Source organism: Castor canadensis, chromosome 1 (genome assembly GCF_047511655.1).
Source record: "Castor canadensis chromosome 1, mCasCan1.hap1v2, whole genome shotgun sequence".
Classification (NCBI taxonomy): domain Eukaryota; kingdom Metazoa; phylum Chordata; class Mammalia; order Rodentia; family Castoridae; genus Castor; species Castor canadensis.
In genome coordinates, this window is record NC_133386.1 from 107,515,469 (window position 1) to 107,533,560 (window position 18,092).

The window sequence follows — 18,092 nt, forward strand, 5'->3', positions numbered from 1 at the left end:
AGAGTAGCAATGGTGAGTCCTCCCATGGAGACAGGGCAACCTTCCACGGTTGCGGCGATAGACGTGCCGGTCCCAGAGCTCCCTCCGCTACCCCCCCCGACCAGAATACTCCACAGAGGATTTCACTTGGATGAGAGCCCACTCCCCCTTTAGAGAAGGGGAAGACGGATGGAAAAGCGACTTGGAGGGCAAGTTAGTTCTGCCTGAAAAACTCGGACGATTCCTGTTGGCTAACTTACATAAGTCCACCCATTTGGGGCGGAGAAAATTACTAGACTTGTTGACATCTGCGCAGCTCCGATTTCCGAACCAGACCATAGCAGTCCGCCAAATTGTGGAAGATTGTGCCAGCTGCACAATCATGAAACCAGGACGAAGGGAGGGGCACCATACAGGTACTCGGGAACGGGGGAGGGCTCCGGGAAGAAGTTGGGAAGTGGATTTTACTGAGGTAAAACCGGGAAAGTTTGGGTACAAATATTTGCTGGTATTCATAGATACCTTTTCAGGCTGGGTGGAGGCTTTTCCTACAAAGAAGGAGACGAGTCAGGTAGTGGCAAAGGCTTTGCTAGAGGAAATCATACCCAGATATGGGGTGCCCGAGGCAATTGGGTCAGATAACGGTCCGGCTTTTGTTAGTAAGGTCCTGCAGGGACTAGCCCAGACTATGGGGGCCAATTGGAAGCTACATTGTGAATATAACCCCCAGAGCTCAGGGCAAGTAGAAAGGATGAATAGGACACTAAAGGAGACTTTAGCCAAATTGGCCCTGGAGACTGGCGGTGATTGGGTGACGCTCCTTCCCTTGGCCATCTTCCGAGTCCGGAACTCCCCCTATGTCCATGGGCTAACTCCCTTTGAGATCCTGTATGGGGCTCCACCCCCCATCATTCAGAGGACCTTAAGCCCAGAACTAGGTGATCTGGCCCCAAATTACCTGACCATGTTGCAGGCTTTAGCTAAAGTGCAACAACGGATTTGGCCCTTAATTCAAGCATACCACGCTGTTAAGAGGGACCCGGCTCCGGAACATGGCATAGTCCCGGGTGACATGGTATGGGTTAAAAGGCATCAGTCCAAAACCCTAGAGCCTAGATGGAAAGGACCTTATGTTGTACTGTTTACTACCCCTACCGCCCTCAAGGTTGATGGCATCGGACCTTGGATCCACCACTCCCACGTGCGTCGAGCCAATCATCAAAAACAAGAAGGGGTCAAGGAGTGGACTGTACGGCGGCACCCAGACAACCCATTAAAGCTAAAGCTTTTGTGGCCCCGGGAACATGCAGAGCCTTCAGGAGCAGCCACGGATGGGGTGGCTGATCGCTCTGATCTTGCTCAATGCCCAGAGCGGGAGCCTCGCAGAAACCAACCCTCACCAGCCCTATAAGCAAACCTGGATACTCACCGATGGGGAGACTCATACCACCCTCAACGAGACTACTCGCACTGCCCCCATAGGAACTTGGTGGCCGGAGCTTCAGTTCTGCTTCAGGGACATCAATCCTGCCTACAAGTCTACTGCCCCGGAGTCAGCCCGACGTTATGGGTTTTATGCCTGCCCCGGCCACAAAAAGAACCAGGAATGTGGGGGGATACAATACTCCTTCTGTAGGTCATGGGCATGTGTCACATCCAATGATAGTGAATGGAAATGGGGGATATCAAAATCAGACCTAGTCAAATTTGCCTTTGTAAATGGGATATTAAGGGGGCACAGAATTCCAATACCCACCCATAAATGCCAGCCCACGGATCTAGATAGAATCAAGGTCACTTTCACTGAAACTGGCAAGAAGGACACCCCTGGGTGGATACAAGGTAAGGTATGGGGACTTGTATTTTATAAATATGGTGGACATGCTGGCTCGACCATAGTGGTCAGATTAAAAATTGAGCCCATAGGGCCACCGTCCACAGCAGTAGGCCCCAATAAGGTACTTAGGCCGCCCAATGTAAAGCCATCTCCCCAACCTTCCACAACTCACCACCTTCCCTCAACCATAGCTCGGGCTAATGTTACAACTCCAAGACCATCAGAAACCAGCCCTCCCCTGGTGAGGCCCAGTCTCATGACCGCATCTAAAGACCCCCTCTGGGAGCTAGTGGTTGCTGCCTTCCTGACGTTAAACCACACCAACCCTAACATGACCAACTCCTGTTGGTTATGTTATGATGTGAGGCCCCCATTCTATGAGGCAATAGGGCTAAACACCACTCACGATACCTCATCTGAGGAAAACCCTACTCAATGTTCCTGGGGAGACCGTAAGAGAGGTCTGACCATACAGCAGGTAAACGGCCAAGGAACCTGCTTAGGAAAAGTGCCAAAGAACAGACGGGACTTATGTACTGTTATTAACGCCAGTTCTACCTGGGGAAATGCTATTAAATGGGTAATTCCAAAGGACAATGGGTGGTGGCTATGCTCGCGGTCCGGACTCACCCCATGCCTATCAACTAAGGTGTTTAACAGCTCTAAAGAATTCTGTGTTATAGTGGTTGTGCTGCCCCGCATCCTCTATCATTCGGAGGAAAGTCTATATTCATACTGGAATATAGGAACAGGTGAGAGAAAGAAGAGAGAGCCTATTTCTACACTAACCATTGCTACCCTACTTAGCCTAGGGGTGGCTGGGGCAGGGACCGGCATAGCCTCCCTGGCTACTCAACATAAAGGGATGTCTTCGCTGCGCGCAGCCATAGACGAAGATATAGAGAGAATAGAAACCTCCATTAGCCACCTAGAAAAATCCCTCACTTCTCTGTCTGAGGTAGTACTTCAAAACCGACGAGGTCTGGACTTGTTGTTCCTCCAAAAAGGGGGACTATGCGTTGCTCTAGGGGAAGAATGTTGTTTTTACGCTGACCATACCGGAGTTGTTCGTGACTCCATGTCTAAACTCCGAAAGAGCCTGGAACAAAGAAAACGAGAAAAAGAGGCAGGGGAAAGCTGGTTCGAGTCTTGGTTTAACCAGTCCCCATGGTTGGCTACCCTTTTATCTGCACTGGCAGGGCCAATAATAATCATCCTACTGCTTGTTACCATAGGACCCTGGATTCTAAACCGACTTATGACTTTTGTCAAAAGTCGAATTAATACTATCCAACTTCTGGTCCTCCGCCAACAATATCAGGCTCTTCATCCTCTTGAGGATGATTCCTCAATTTAGGCCATAAGAAAGGGGGGAATGAAAGGAATAGGAGGTCTCAGCGGGCCCCAACCCCCTTGTTGGAGAAACCAGTACCAAACATCCCATGTAGATAAGATAAGCAATGCGGCAGGGCTCAGTTAGGACATATAGAATGTGAGGAATGCAAGATGTGAGATACGAGCAAGATGTGAGGTACGAGCAAGATGTGAAGTACGTGCAGGATGTGCTCTCCCTGCTTGTCTAATGTTGATAACAAAAATATGCACGCCACTGCAGTCTATATAAGATTTCCCCCTAAGAGGCTCAGGGTCTTGCTTTCCTAACCGGTCCTGCGTGTCCGTGTGGGAGCTCGACCCTGGCTAGCCAGTCCAATAAACTCTGCTTTGTTGATTGCATTCACGCCTGGCTCTCTGTCTCTCAGGGGAATAGGATTCCGGGTCCTAACAAGCGTATTGCCTTAAACAACACACACAATTCTCAAACTTAAACAAGCTGCTTCTAACATTAATTGTTTTCCTAGAAAAGCTACAGTTTTTCTCCATTCACTTGAAACAGGCTGTTTTGCACAAAGTTGATATGCTTCACCTTTGAAAACGCTGACAGTCAGGAAAGGTTCTTTTCAAAGGCTAACTCGGTTCACCATGCATAACAAGGTGAAAGGCCCTCTTGCTTGTAACACTAATGCTTCTCTTACAGAGCTGCAGTGATTCTCCCCTTCACTTGAATGGGGTGATTCAGCAAGAAAGGTGAAGTTGCTCATCCAGGAAAACACTGAGAGGTAGGCAGTACTCCTTTAAAGAGCAAACTCAATTCACCGTACTACCCATGTTGCTAGACCCTCTTGTTTGAGAAGTAGGCAGAATTCCTTTAAAGAGCAAAATGCATTCACAATACTACCCATGTTGCTAGACCCTCTGTTTTCTAACATTAAAGATTCTCTTACAAACCTGCAGTTTTTCTAACATTTACTTGTATGCGGTGATTTTGCTCAAGGTTTATGTTCCTCACAGAAGAAAACGCTGAAAGTTGGGCCGCGTTCCTTTCATACACTAACACAGTTCACCATGCTTAACAAGGTGCAAGACCCTCTTGCTCTTACAAGAGCTGCAGTGCTTCTCCCTTTCACTTGAATGGGGAGATTCAGCAGAAAGGTGATGTTGCTGATCCAGGAAAACACTGAGAGGTAGGCAGTACTCCTTTAAAGAGCAAACTGAATTCACCATACTAATCATGTTGCTGGACCCTCTTGTTTCTAACATGAGGTATTCTCTTACAAATCTGCAGTTTTTCTCCCATTCACTTGTATGCGGTGATTTTGCACAGTTTATGTTCCTCACCCATGAAAAGGCTGATGGTTAGGCAGCATTCCTTTCAAAAACTAACACAGTTTACCATGTTTGGCAAGGTGCAAGACACTCTTGCTTGCAAAGTTAATCCTTCTCTTACAAGTGCTACAGTGCTTCTCCCATTCACTTTAATGGGGTGATTCAGCACAAAGGTGATGTTGCTTATGCAGGAAAACAGTGAGAAGCAGGCAGAATTCCTGTAAAGAGCAAAATGAATTCACAATACTAACCATGATTCTAGACCCTCTGTTTTCTAACATTAAAGATTCTCTTACAAACATGCAGTTTTTCTCCCATTCACTTGTAAGCTCTTGTTATGCACAGCGATGATTTTCCTCACCCATGGAAACACTGAGAGGGAGAGCGTATTGCCTTAAACAACACACACAAATCTCAAACTTAAACATGCTGCTTCTAACATTAATTGTTTTCCTAGAAAATCTACAGTTTTTCTCCATTCACTTGAAACAGGCTGTTTTGCACAAAGTTGATATGCTTCACCTTTGAAAACGCTGACATTCAGGAAAGGTTCTTTTCAAAGGCTACTCGGTTCACCATGCATAAGAAGGTGAAAGGCCCTCTTGCTTGTAACACTAATGCTTCTGTTACAGAGCTGCAGTGATTCTTCCCTTCACTTGAATGGGGTGATTCAGCAAGAAAGGTGATGTTGCTCATCCAGGAAAACACTGAGAGGTAGGCAGTACTCCTTTAAAGAGCAAACTCTATTCACGATACTACCCATGTTGCTAGACCCTCTTGTTTGTAACATGAAGCATTCTCTTACAAATCTGCAGTTTTTCTCCCTTTCACTTGTATGCGGTGATTTTTGCACAAAGTTTATGTTAGTCACAGAAGAAAACGCTGAAAGTTGGGCCGCGTTCCTTTCAAACACTAACACAGTTCACCATGCTTAACAAGGTGCAAGACCCTCTTGCTCTTATAAGAGCTGCAGTGCTTCTCCCTTTCACTTGAATGGGGAGATTCAGCAGAAAGGTGATGTTGCTGATCGAGGAAAACACTGAGAGGTAGGCAGTACTCCTTTAAACAGCAAACTGAATTCACCATACTAATCATGTTGTTGGACCCTCTTGTTTGTAACATGAGGTATTCTCATACAAATCTGCAGTTTTTCTCCCATTCACTTGTATGCGGTGATTTTGCACAAAGTTTATGTTACTCACCCATCAAAAGGCTGAAGGTTAGGCAGCATTCCTTTCAAAAACTAACACAGTTTACCATGTTTGGCAAGGTGCAAGACACTCTTGCTTGCAAAGTTAATCCTTCTCTTACAAGTGCTACAGTGCTTCTCCCATTCATTTGAATGGGGTGATTAATCACAAAGGTGAAGTTGCTTATGCAGGAAAACAGTGAGAAGTAGGCAGAATTCCTTTAAAGAGCAAAATGAATTCACAATACTAACCATGTTTCTAGACCTCTGTTTTCTAACATTAAAGATTCTCTTAGAAACATGCAGTTTTTCTCCCATTCACTTGTATGCTCTTGTTATGCACAGCGATGATGTTCCTCACCCATGGAAACACTGAGAGGGAGAGCGTATTGCCTTAAACAACACACACAATTCTCAAACTTAAACATGCTGCTAAATCATCTTGCTTCTAACATTAATTGTTTTCTTAGAAAAGCTACAGTTTTTCTCCATTCACTTGAAAGAGGCTGTTTTGCACAAAGTTGATATGCTTCACCTTTGAAAACGCTGACAGTCAGGAAGGGTTCTTTTCAAATGCGAACTAGATTCACCATGCATAACAAGGTGAAAGGCCCTCTTGCTTGTAACACTAATGCTTCTCTTACAGAGCTGCAGTGATTCTCCCCTTCACTTGAATGGGGTGATTCAGCAAGAAAGGTGATGTTGCTCATCCAGGAAAACACTGAGCGTTATGCAGTACTCCTTGAAAGAGCAAACTGAATTCACAATATTAACCAAGTTGCTAGACTCTCTTGTTTCTAACATTAAGGATTCTCTTACAAAAGCTGCAGTTTTTCTCCCATTTACTTTTATGCGGAGATTTTGCACAAAGTTTATGTTCCTCTCCCATGAAAACACTGAAACTTAGGCAGCGTTCCTCTTCAAAACGAACTAAGTTCACCATACTTAACAAGGTGCAAGACCCTCTTGCTTGTAACATTAATGCTTCTCTTATAAGAGCTGCAGTGGTTCTTCAATACACATGAAAGGGGAGATTCTGCAGAAAGGTGATGTTGCTCATCCAGGAAAACACTGAGAGGTAGGCAGTACTCCTTTAAAGAGCCAACTCAATTCACCACACTACCCATGTTGCTAGACCCTCTTGTTTGTAACATGAAGCATTCTCTTACAAATCTGCAGTTTTTCTCCCTTTCACTTGTATGCGGTGATTTTTGCACAAAGTTTATATTCCTCACACATGAAAACGCTGAAGGTTAGGCAGCATTCCTATCAAAAACTAACACAGTTCACCATGTTTAGGAAGGTGCAAGACCCTCTTGCTTGTAAAATTAATCCTACCTTACAAGATCTACAGTGCTTCTCCAATTCACTTGAATGGGGTGATTCAGCACAAAGGTGATGTTGCTTATGCAGGAAAACAGTGAGAAGTAGGCAGAATTCCTTTAAAGAGCAAAATGAATTCACAATACTAACCATGTTTCTAGACCCTCTGTTTTCTAACATTAAAGATTCTCTTACAAACATACAGTTTTTCTCCCATTCACTTGGATGCTCTTGTTATGCACAGCGATGATGTTCCTCACCCATGGAAACACTGAGAGGGAGAGCGTATTGCCTTAAACAACACACACAATTCTCAAACTTAAACATGCTGCTTCTAACATTAATTGTTTTCCTAGAAAAGCTACAGATTTTCTCCATTCACTTGAAAGAGGCTGTTTTGCACAAAGTTGATATGCTTCACCTTTGAAAACGCTGACAGTCATGAAGGGTTCTTTTCAAAGGCTAACTCGGTTCACCATGCATAACAAGGTGAAAGGCCCTCTTGCTTGTAACACTAATGCTTCTCTTACAGAGCTGCAGTGATTCTCCCCTTCACTTGAATGGGGTGATTCAGCAAGAAAGGTGAAGTTGCTCATCCAGGAAAACACTGAGAGGTAGGCAGTACTCCTTTAAAGAGCAAACTCAATTCACCATACTACCCATGTTGCTAGAAGCTCTTGTTTGAGAAGTAGGCAGAATTACTTTAAAGAGCAAAATGCATTCACAATACTACCCATGTTGCTAGACCCTCTGTTTTCTAACATTAAAGATTCTCTTACAAACCTGCAGTTTTTCTAACATTTACTTGTATGCGGTGATTTTGCTCAAGGTTTGTGTTCCTCACAGAAGAAAACGCTGAAAGTTGGGCCGCGTTCCTTTCATACACTAACACAGTTCACCATGCTTAACAAGGTGCAAGACCCTCTTGCTCTTACAAGAGCTGCAGTGCTTCTCCCTTTCACTTGAATGGGGAGATTCAGCAAGAAAGGTGATGTTGCTCATCCAGGAAAACACTGAGCTTTATGCAGTACTCCTTGAAAGAGCAAACTGAATTCACAATATTAACCAAGTTGCTAGACCCTCTTGTTTCTAACATTAAGGATTCTCTTACAAAAGCTGCAGTTTTTCTCCAATTTACTTTTATGCGGAGGTTTTGCACAAAGTTTATGTTCCTCTCCGATGAAAACACTGAAAGTTAGGCAGCTTTCCTCTTCACAACTAACTCAGTTTTCCATGCTTAACAAGGTGCAAGACCCTCTTGCTTGTAACATTAATGCTTCTCTTATAAGAGCTGCAGTGGTTCTCCCATTCACTTGAATGGGGAGATTCAGCAGAAAGGTGATGTTGCTGATCCAGGAAAACACTGAGAGGTAGGCAGTACTCCTTTAAAGAGCCAACTCAATTCACCATACTACCCATGTTGCTAGACACTCTTGTTTGTAACATGAAGCATTCTCTTACATATCTGCAGTTTTTCTCCCTTTCACTTGTATGCGGTGATTTTTTTCACAAAGTTTATGTTCCTCACACATGAAAACGCTGAAGGTTAGGCAGCATTCCTTTCAAAAACTAACACAGTTTACCATGTTTGGCAAGGTGCAAGACACTCTTGCTTGCAAAGTTAATCCTTCTCTTTCAAGTGCTACAGTGCTTCTCCCATTCACTTGAATGGGGTGATTCAGCACAAAGGTGATGTTGCTTATGCAGGAAAACAGTGAGAAGTAGGCAGAATTCCTTTAAAGAACAAAATGAATTCACAATACTAACCATGTTTCTAGACCCTCTGTTTTCTAACATTAAAGATTCTCTTACAAACATGCAGTTTTTCTCCCATTCACTTGTATGCTCTTGTTATGCACAGCGATGATTTTCCTCACCCATGGAAACACTGAGAGGGAGAGCGTGAAAGGAATATGAGGTCTCAGCGGGCCCCAACCCCCTTGTTGGAGAAACCAGTACCAAACATCCCATGTAGATAAGATAAGCAATGCGGCTGGGCTCAGTTAGGGCATATAGAATGTGAGGAATGCAAGATGTGAGATACGAGCAAGATGTGAGATACGAGCAAGATGTGAAGTACGTGCAGGATGTGTTCTGCCTGCTTGTCTAATGTTGATAACAAAAATATGCACGCCACTGCAGTCTATATAAGATTTCCCCCTAAGAGCCTCAGGGTCTTGCTTTCTTAACCGGTCCTGCGTGTCCGTGTGGGAGCTCGACCCTGGCTAGCCAGTCCAATAAACTCTGCTTTGTTGATTGCATTCACGCCTGGCTCTCTGTCTCTCGGGGGAATAGGATTCCGGGTCCTAACATTTGGAGGTCCCACCGAGATTTCATTTTCTCGAGAGACAGAACCTGCCTGCGAGAAAGCAGGGGCGATCCCAAGTCCTAGGCGTTGGGAGGGGATCCCAGACCCTCATTTGGAGGAACTTGAGTGTTCCATTTGGGCCGCGGCGGGGATTCGGCCAATCCCCAGGGAGATTCATTCTGGGAATCTTGCAAGGAGGACCACAGGGTCCTATTGGGAGAGGCTTTCCTCTCATTTGGGCTCGAGCATTTTAGGAACCCTGGCGCCAGGTGAAGAACTAATTGAGCTAGTCGACCGACCACCCGTCAAGTGGACGCCTTTCGGCCTGATATCCCAGTTCGACGGTGAGGAGGTTGAATGGGGTGCGCACCAGTGTGAGAGAAGGACCGGTCCGAGCGAGTGCTGGAGAGTGTTGTGTGTGTGTGGAATTATTGTTGCCTTTATCCTTTTTGTTCTATCTCTCTTGGTGTTTGAGTCTCCTTCCACAATGGGACAGGGACAAACAACCCCAAAGTCTCTGATCCTTTCTCACTTTCCAGAAGTTAAAGAAAGGGCCTTAAATGCGGGTCTGGTCATCAAGAAAGGTAAGTTCGACACCTTTTGTTCTGCAGAGTGGCCCACCTTTGGAGTCGGGTGGCCCATTCAAGGTTCCCTCTCCCTAGACCTGATCACTAAGGTTAAAGCAGTCAATTTTCAGCCAGACAATCGAGGCCATCCAGACCAAGTTCCTTACATTTTGGTTTGGGAGGATCTGGTGAGGAACCCTCCCCCTTGGTTAACAGTTTTTCTGACCCACCCCTCCAGTTCGGCCCCCGGGGATAAAACCCCAGTCACGCCCGCCTTGGTCATAAAGGAGGAGGAAAAACTTCCTCTTCCCACCTTGACCGGTCCTCAAATTAGGGCATCTCCTTCACCATCTCCGGTCTTACCAGAGAGTTCCCCCCTTTACCCATCCCTCGCAGGGGCAGAGGAAGATCGGCCGCCTCCATACGTGACTCCCCCTGGCCAAGCCAGTGCCCCGGAGGAGGAAATTTCCTCATCCTCCTCAACAGGACTGGCAGCAGGAGGAGGAATGGGTCGAAGACTTCGCCCCCGAGGGATCCGGGAAAGGGAGGGGGAAGACGGGCCCCCCTCATCAACACAGGGGGAGGAAACTGTCCCTACACTTCCAGTCCGGATGGTGGGCCAAGGGGGACCGGGAGGAGGGCAACAGTTTCAGTACTGGCCCTTCTCCTCCAGTGATCTATATAACTGGAGGACGCAGAACCCGCCCTTTTCTGAAGACCCCAAGTGTCTCATAGATCTCCTGGAGTCCATCATGCATACACACCGCCCCACTTGGGATGACTGTCATCAGCTGCTCAATACTCTTTTTACGACGGAGGAACGAGAGCGCATCCTCAACGAAGCGAGGAAGAACGTCTTGGGGGATAATGGGAGACCCACAACTCTCCAACCGGCCATAGACGAGGCTTTTCCCCTACGCCGCCCTGATTGGGATTTCGGGACCGCAGAAGGTAGGGAGCGTCTTTGGATCTACCGCCAGACTCTTATGGCCGGTCTCCGAGCGGCCGCTAGAAGGCCCACCAATTTTGCAAAAGTAAAAGCAGTCATTCAAGGGGAAAACGAAAGCCCAGCCGGTTTCTTAGAGCGCCTCCATGAGGCATACCGTCAGTACACCCCGATTGACCCTGAGGCGGACCTCCACCGGTCTGCTCTGGTACTCTCATTCATTAATCAGGCAGCCCCAGACATTAGGAGAAAACTCAATAAACAGGAAAACTTAGGGGAGATGACTATAAGGGAAATGCTACAGGTAGCAGAAAAGGTCTTTACCGCTAGGGAAACTCCAGAAGAAAGGGAGGAAAGACAGAGAAAGGAAGACAGGGAAGCCCAGGAGAAATTGAGAAAGGAGGACCGGGAGTTCCAGGCTAAGGAAAACCGAAAGCAACAGAGAGAAATGGCTCGTATTTTCCTAGCGGGTGTCCGGGACCAACCCAGAGGAGGGGGCCACGCCAGGACCCCGGATAAGGAACACTGTTTTTACTGTAAGGAAACGGGGCATTGGAAGAGAGAATGTCCTAAGTTAAAGGGAAGAAGAGGGTTTGGAAGGAGACCGGGGGAAAACAGGGAAAGGGAACGAGCAGTAGAGCAGGCCAGAGTCCTTCTAGCCGGAGAAGAGGACTGAAGGAGACGGGGCTCAGACCCCCTCCCCGAGTCCTGGGTAACAATGCATGTGGAAGGGAAGCCGATGGGGTTCATGGTGGATACCGGCGCCCAATATTCGGTTTTAAACAAGGCACATGGACCTTTGAACAAGGCACGAACAAGTGTTGTTCAGGGGGCCACCGGTACGCAGTTATGTACACGGACTACCAAAAGAAAGGTGAACTTAGGAAAACACCAGGTCACACACTCCTTCTTGGTCGTCCCTGAGAGCCCCGCTCCCCTGCTCGGACGGGACCTACTCACCAAAATAGGGGCCCATATCCATTTTGAACCAGATGGAATAATTGTGACTGATCGAGAAGGGAGCCCGATTCATGTCTTGTCCCTATCATTGGCTGACGAGCATCGTCTGTTTGAGAGTCAACAGGAACCAGGAGGGGACATGACTCATTGGGTAAAAAGATTTCCCACAGCCTGGGCGGAGACTGCGGGAACCGGCCTCGCCAAACACCTCCCGCCCGTAGTTATACAATTGAAGGCTTCTGCTCTCCCCATTCGGGTGAAACAGTATCCTATGCCTGAGGAGGCCCGAAGAGGCATAGCCCCTCATATCCACAGGCTAATAAAGGAAGGAGTACTGCGACCTTGTCAGTCTGCCTGGAATACTCCTCTGCTCCCCGTCCGAAAGCCGGGAAGCGGGGACTATAGGCCTGTGGAAGACCTACGAAAGGTAAACGAGCAGACGGAGGACATTCATCCCACCGTTCCGAATCCCTATACCTTGCTCAGCCACCTACCCCCCTCGCAAGTATGGTATACAACCCTTGATTTGAAAGATGCTTTCTTCAGCATTCCATTGTCAGAAATTAGTCAGCCGCTATTTGCTTTCGAATGGCAAGAAGATGGGGGCCAATCCGGACAGCTCACTTGGACCAGACTGCCGCAAGGATTTAAAAACTCTCCCACCCTGTTTAATGAGGCCCTGAGCCAGGACCTGGAACCTTTTCGTCGGAGCCACCCACGAGTCACTCTATTACAGTATGTTGATGACTTACTGTTAGCGGCAGAAACCCGAGAGGAGTGCATCAAGGCTACTGAACACCTGCTAACGGAATTAGGCGAGCTGGGGTATCGGGCAAGTGCCAAGAAAACTCACATCTGTAAAAGGTCAGTGACATATTTGGGTTATCGGATTGCAGATGGGGCAAGGTGGCTGACTGATGCCATGAAACAGACTATTCTGGCTATCCCATCCCCGACATCCACTAGGGGGGTAAGAGAATTCCTGGGCTCCGCGGGGTTCTGTAGACTCTGGATTCCAGGATTTGCAGAAATAGCCAGACCCCTATATGAGGCCACCAAAGAAGCTCCAGATTGGAGTTGGGGAGAGAGAGAACAACAGGCTAAAAGACGCTCTTTTGCAGGCCCCTGCCTTAGCCTTGCCAGATCCTACAAGACCATTCACTCTGTTTGTAGATGAGAAAAAGGGCGTAGCCAAAGGAGTCTTGACCCAACAGCTAGGTCCCTGGAAGAGACCAGTGGCATACTTTTCCAAGAAATTAGACGCAGTAGCGGCAGGATGGCCCCCCTGCCTCCGCATCATAGCGGCCATTGCCGTGCTGGTGAGAGAAGCCGATAAACTAACCTTTGGACAGGCCCTCTGGGTAACGGCCCCTCACCCGGTGGAGGGAATCCTTAAACAACCCCCTGGGAAATGGATGACGAATGCCAGGCTCACCCATTACCAGGGGCTCTTGTTGGATTCCCCTCGGATCACATTCACAGATCCCGTAATCCTGAACCCTGCCACCTTGTTGCCTAACCCGGAACTGCAGACACCTGTCCATAACTGCAAAGAATTCCTCTCCGAAGTTACACAGGTACGGGCTGACCTAAAGGATACCCCCCTGTCCGGCTGCAAATTAAACTGGTACACGGATGGAAGCAGTTTTTTCCAAGATGGAGCCCGAAGGGCAGGGGCAGCTGTAGTCGACCAAGAAGGAAATACGGTATGGAGCAGCGCCCTCCCACCCGGAACATCAGCCCAAAAAGCGGAATTAATTGCCTTGGCAGAGGCCCTGGAGAGGGCAAAAGGAAAGCGAGTCAATATCTACACCGATAGCCGCTATGCTTTCGGTACCATCCATGTCCACGGGGCCATCTATCGCGAAAGAGGATTCCGCACAGCAGAAGGAAAACATCTAAAGAACCTAGCCGAAGTCCAGCGTCTATTAATGGCAGTGGAAAAACCGAAGGCAGTGGCAGTGATGTATGTCCCAGGCCACCAGTCTGCCAAGACGCCGGAAGCTGTCGGTAACAACAGAGCAGATCAAGAAGCAAAGAGAGTAGCAATGGTGAGTCCTCCCATGGAGACAGGGCAACCTTCCACGGTTGCGGCGATAGACGTGCCGGTCCCAGAGCTCCCTCCGCTACCCCCCCCGACCAGAATACTCCACAGAGGATTTCACTTGGATGAGAGCCCACTCCCCCTTTAGAGAAGGGGAAGACGGATGGAAAAGCGACTTGGAGGGCAAGTTAGTTCTGCCTGAAAAACTCGGACGATTCCTGTTGGCTAACTTACATAAGTCCACCCATTTGGGGCGGAGAAAATTACTAGACTTGTTGACATCTGCGCAGCTCCGATTTCCGAACCAGACCATAGCAGTCCGCCAAATTGTGGAAGATTGTGCCAGCTGCACAATCATGAAACCAGGACGAAGGGAGGGGCACCATACAGGTACTCGGGAACGGGGGAGGGCTCCGGGAAGAAGTTGGGAAGTGGATTTTACTGAGGTAAAACCGGGAAAGTTTGGGCACAAATATTTGCTGGTATTCATAGATACCTTTTCAGGCTGGGTGGAGGCTTTTCCTACAAAGAAGGAGACGAGTCAGGTAGTGGCAAAGGCTTTGCTAGAGGAAATCATACCCAGATATGGGGTGCCCGAGGCAATTGGGTCAGATAACGGTCCGGCTTTTGTTAGTAAGGTCCTGCAGGGACTAGCCCAGACTATGGGGGCCAATTGGAAGCTACATTGTGAATATAACCCCCAGAGCTCAGGGCAAGTAGAAAGGATGAATAGGACACTAAAGGAGACTTTAGCCAAATTGGCCCTGGAGACTGGCGGTGATTGGGTGACGCTCCTTCCCTTGGCCATCTTCCGAGTCCGGAACTCCCCCTATGTCCATGGGCTAACTCCCTTTGAGATCCTGTATGGGGCTCCACCCCCCATCATTCAGAGGACCTTAAGCCCAGAACTAGGTGATCTGGCCCCAAATTACCTGACCATGTTGCAGGCTTTAGCTAAAGTGCAACAACGGATTTGGCCCTTAATTCAAGCATACCACGCTGTTAAGAGGGACCCGGCTCCGGAACATGGCATAGTCCCGGGTGACATGGTATGGGTTAAAAGGCATCAGTCCAAAACCCTAGAGCCTAGATGGAAAGGACCTTATGTTGTACTGTTTACTACCCCTACCGCCCTCAAGGTTGATGGCATCGGACCTTGGATCCACCACTCCCACGTGCGTCGAGCCAATCATCAAAAACAAGAAGGGGTCAAGGAGTGGACTGTACGGCGGCACCCAGACAACCCATTAAAGCTAAAGCTTTTGTGGCCCCGGGAACATGCAGAGCCTTCAGGAGCAGCCACGGATGGGGTGGCTGATCGCTCTGATCTTGCTCAATGCCCAGAGCGGGAGCCTCGCAGAAACCAACCCTCACCAGCCCTATAAGCAAACCTGGATACTCACCGATGGGGAGACTCATACCACCCTCAACGAGACTACTCGCACTGCCCCCATAGGAACTTGGTGGCCGGAGCTTCAGTTCTGCTTCAGGGACATCAATCCTGCCTACAAGTCTACTGCCCCGGAGTCAGCCCGACGTTATGGGTTTTATGCCTGCCCCGGCCACAAAAAGAACCAGGAATGTGGGGGGATACAATACTCCTTCTGTAGGTCATGGGCATGTGTCACATCCAATGATAGTGAATGGAAATGGGGGATATCAAAATCAGACCTAGTCAAATTTGCCTTTGTAAATGGGATATTAAGGGGGCACAGAATTCCAATACCCACCCATAAATGCCAGCCCACGGATCTAGATAGAATCAAGGTCACTTTCACTGAAACTGGCAAGAAGGACACCCCTGGGTGGATACAAGGTAAGGTATGGGGACTTGTATTTTATAAATATGGTGGACATGCTGGCTCGACCATAGTGGTCAGATTAAAAATTGAGCCCATAGGGCCACCGTCCACAGCAGTAGGCCCCAATAAGGTACTTAGGCCGCCCAATGTAAAGCCATCTCCCCAACCTTCCACAACTCACCACCTTCCCTCAACCATAGCTCGGGCTAATGTTACAACTCCAAGACCATCAGAAACCAGCCCTCCCCTGGTGAGGCCCAGTCTCATGACCGCATCTAAAGACCCCCTCTGGGAGCTAGTGGTTGCTGCCTTCCTGACGTTAAACCACACCAACCCTAACATGACCAACTCCTGTTGGTTATGTTATGATGTGAGGCCCCCATTCTATGAGGCAATAGGGCTAAACACCACTCACGATACCTCATCTGAGGAAAACCCTACTCAATGTTCCTGGGGAGACCGTAAGAGAGGTCTGACCATACAGCAGGTAAACGGCCAAGGAACCTGCTTAGGAAAAGTGCCAAAGAACAGACGGGACTTATGTACTGTTATTAACGCCAGTTCTACCTGGGGAAATGCTATTAAATGGGTAATTCCAAAGGACAATGGGTGGTGGCTATGCTCGCGGTCCGGACTCACCCCATGCCTATCAACTAAGGTGTTTAACAGCTCTAAAGAATTCTGTGTTATAGTGGTTGTGCTGCCCCGCATCCTCTATCATTCGGAGGAAAGTCTATATTCATACTGGAATATAGGAACAGGTGAGAGAAAGAAGAGAGAGCCTATTTCTACACTAACCATTGCTACCCTACTTAGCCTAGGGGTGGCTGGGGCAGGGACCGGCATAGCCTCCCTGGCTACTCAACATAAAGGGATGTCTTCGCTGCGCGCAGCCATAGACGAAGATATAGAGAGAATAGAAACCTCCATTAGCCACCTAGAAAAATCCCTCACTTCTCTGTCTGAGGTAGTACTTCAAAACCGACGAGGTCTGGACTTGTTGTTCCTCCAAAAAGGGGGACTATGCGTTGCTCTAGGGGAAGAATGTTGTTTTTACGCTGACCATACCGGAGTTGTTCGTGACTCCATGTCTAAACTCCGAAAGAGCCTGGAACAAAGAAAACGAGAAAAAGAGGCAGGGGAAAGCTGGTTCGAGTCTTGGTTTAACCAGTCCCCATGGTTGGCTACCCTTTTATCTGCACTGGCAGGGCCAATAATAATCATCCTACTGCTTGTTACCATAGGACCCTGGATTCTAAACCGACTTATGACTTTTGTCAAAAGTCGAATTAATACTATCCAACTTCTGGTCCTCCGCCAACAATATCAGGCTCTTCATCCTCTTGAGGATGATTCCTCAATTTAGGCCATAAGAAAGGGGGGAATGAAAGGAATAGGAGGTCTCAGCGGGCCCCAACCCCCTTGTTGGAGAAACCAGTACCAAACATCCCATGTAGATAAGATAAGCAATGCGGCAGGGCTCAGTTAGGGCATATAGAATGTGAGGAATGCAAGATGTGAGATACGAGCAAGATGTGAGGTACGAGCAAGATGTGAAGTACGTGCAGGATGTGCTCTCCCTGCTTGTCTAATGTTGATAACAAAAATATGCACGCCACTGCAGTCTATATAAGATTTCCCCCTAAGAGGCTCAGGGTCGTGCTTTCCTAACCGGTCCTGCGTGTCCGTGTGGGAGCTCGACCCTGGCTAGCCAGTCCAATAAACTCTGCTTTGTTGATTGCATTCACGCCTGGCTCTCTGTCTCTCAGGGGAATAGGATTCCGGGTCCTAACAAGCGTATTGCCTTAAACAACACACACAATTCTCAAACTTAAACAAGCTGCTTCTAACATTAATTGTTTTCCTAGAAAAGCTACAGTGTTTCTCCATTCACTTGAAACAGGCTGTTTTGCACAAAGTTGATATGCTTCACCTATGAAAACGCTGACAGTCAGGAAAGGTTCTTTTCAAAGGCTAACTCGGTTCACCTTGCATAACAAGGTGAAAGGCCCTCTTGCTTGTAACACTAATGCTTCTCTTACAGAGCTGCAGTGATTCTCCCCTTCACTTGAATGGGGTGATTCAGCAAGAAAGGTGAAGTTGCTCATCCAGGAAAACACTGAGAGGTAGGCAGTACTCCTTTAAAGAGCAAACTCAATTCACCATACTACCCATGTTGCTAGACCCTCTTGTTTGAGAAGTAGGCAGAATTCCTTTAAAGAGCAAAATGCATTCACAATACTACCCATGTTGCTAGACCCTCTGTTTTCTAACATTAAAGATTCTCTTACAAACCTGCAGTTTTTCTAACATTTACTTGTATGCGGTGATTTTGCTCAAGGTTTATGTTCCTCACAGAAGAAAACGCTGAAAGTTGGGCCGCGTTCCTTTCATACACTAACACAGTTCACCATGCTTAACAAGGTGCAAGACCCTCTTGCTCTTACAAGAGCTGCAGTGCTTCTCCCTTTCAC